Source organism: Gossypium raimondii, chromosome 11 (assembly GCF_025698545.1).
Source record: "Gossypium raimondii isolate GPD5lz chromosome 11, ASM2569854v1, whole genome shotgun sequence".
NCBI classification, from domain to species: domain Eukaryota; kingdom Viridiplantae; phylum Streptophyta; class Magnoliopsida; order Malvales; family Malvaceae; genus Gossypium; species Gossypium raimondii.
The window spans coordinates 35,233,845-35,236,458 of record NC_068575.1 but is presented as its reverse complement, the minus strand read 5'-3'; positions in this window follow the sequence as shown (position 1 = coordinate 35,236,458).

Sequence of the window (2,614 nt, the reverse complement as noted above, 5' to 3'; positions counted from 1 at the left end):
AAAAATGTGATACTAAAACTTAAAACTTGTTTAGAGTAATTATCACGGTTAAATTTGTGTCTATAACATCTAGACAAAAGGATATGGGCTACACTAGTACCTTTCCTTCATGTTTAGAAGCTCAAATTATTAAAAATATTTTTATTTATATAAGTTATTTAAAATTTAGATTAATTTAAATATTAAATATTTAAAATTTGTATAAAAATCAGATTAATTTATATTTTATATAAATTATTTAAATATCACTTATTATTATATTTAAATTTTAAAATATTTTATGTATCATTAAATTTACAAACAATTTATTAGTTACTTATAAAGTATTTAAAATGTATATTTCATATGTAATTATATTAAGTTATTTAAATATCATATAAATTAATTTATTTTTAATCTAAAATAAAATTTTAATTTTCTTCCAAATTTTGACAGCAATGCCAAACATTTAAAATTAACCAATTATATTTTTTCACGATATTTACCCACAATACTTTTCAAAAACTTTTTTTTTCAACCCAAAGAACTTCTCAACTGTAACATAGTTAAATTTGTAAATAAAAATTCTTTCTACATTCATGCTTTGTAATAGAAACGAAGTTGCTGTCAATAGAACCTGGACCTCCATGTTGCTGCTCATAAGATTTGATATCCAATAGGTTTAGACCTCATGTAGCTGCCCATAAGATTTGATATCCAAGGTTTGGGTTGGGTACAAATTTTAGCTTATGGAACCCTTCTCTATTGGGCAATTATTGGGTTGCAGGCCAAATTGTTTCTAGCCTTAAATGATCTTCTAAATTAATAGGGTTATACATAAATTTTGATTCAATATGCAATTTAATATATAAATTTTAATTTTGATTCAATTATACACATTTAAAAAATAAATATATCAATTTATTTCTATATTAGATAAATGTAATTAAATATGTATGTAATATGTATACATAAAATATGTTATATCGATAATGATATTAGGAGTTTGTAAATATTAAATCAAATCGAACCTCATATATAAAATTACACAAAATTAAAGTTCATGTATAATATTACACATTAAACCAAAATCCCTAAATAATATTGTAAGACTTTTCTCCTAGCTAAAATATCTATATATGAAAAAAAAGGAAGAAAGATTAAAAGTTGTCAGATAGGTTGACAGTAAATATATAATATCACAAGCTTGCTTAAAACATTGGTAAGAGTATAGAGGATTCATTTGTTAAATTGAAATATCAAACCTATGTTTTTCTTCTGGTGTATTAATAAATGAAGGAATGATGAGGAGAGAAAGGGAGCCTCTTTTGACTCTTTTACTTGGATAAGGCAGATGCACATTGTGAAATAGAAAAATGAAAAGCAAGTAGTCATCAATACCACATAAAATATTTCCCAATTTTAGGAAATCATCACTGCCCCATAAGCAAAGCAAACAAAAAGGGGAAAGGTAAAGCAGAGACTCCACAAAACTAAAGGGAATGGCTTTTCATACCAATTTGAAGTAAAATTATTTTAATATAAGTTTTTGTACAATAAATATTATAAAGGTTGTCTAGTTTATTCTAAATTTGTTTAAAAGTATTTAGTTGGTTCTTAAATTTTGTTTTACTTAGTTCGTATATGCATTTATATTCCGTCACATAAATTGACCCAATTTGTTAACAATGTTAATTTTTTAAGGGTTAACATGTAGTTTACCTCTTGAATTTGTCCAAAAGTATCTAGTTGGTATCTGAACTTGTCCAATAAATTATATTTTTTAAATTAATTTATATTTTTAAAAAGATTTTATTTTTTTTAATTTATGTCTGCCACGTATCATACTGAGAGGTGGTCACGTGTCACTTTAGGATTGATCGTCAATGCCACGTCAGAACAAACTAATGGTGTTAATGCGAAAGTACCAACCTTGATGAATACAAGTTGAAGGAGCAAACTACATATTAACCGATATCACAACAATTCAACCGTCATAGTGTAACATCCCCAACCCGTATCCCTCGCCGGAACAGGGTTACGAAGCATTACTGGAGTTTACAGATCAAACAAACAGAAATTTAAGACATTTCATATCATCAAAACAAGTCATCAAAGCATCATTTTAATCCAAATTATAAACATATCAAATCCAAGTCAATTTTGCCTAGTTCATGAACACTTAAACATAGAATTAAATTCACATGCACCTATCTAGATTTAGTTCAATTTATCATGCCATAATATGGCTTCAAAAACAAACACATATTTATATGTATAAAACCAACCAAAATTAAACTTATAACCTCATTTACAATCAAACCACAAAATAACTATTATTTAGACACCCTAGGACATGCCGACACAAAAGATAAATATCACCACATTTGAGTTCGGGATCGTTGTTGGATGCTAAATCAACGATCAAAAGTTAAGTACCTAACCTGCACACTGGAAACAAAACCGTATGCTGAGTAAAACTCAGTGGTATTTCTATAATCCGAATATTTAAAGACAAAATAATATAATAGGCACAATTAAATATTAAGCACAATTGAATATTGAAAATTCACATTTATTTATACAATAGCATTAACCATTCAATACTCAAATCATAAATACATCATTTTATACC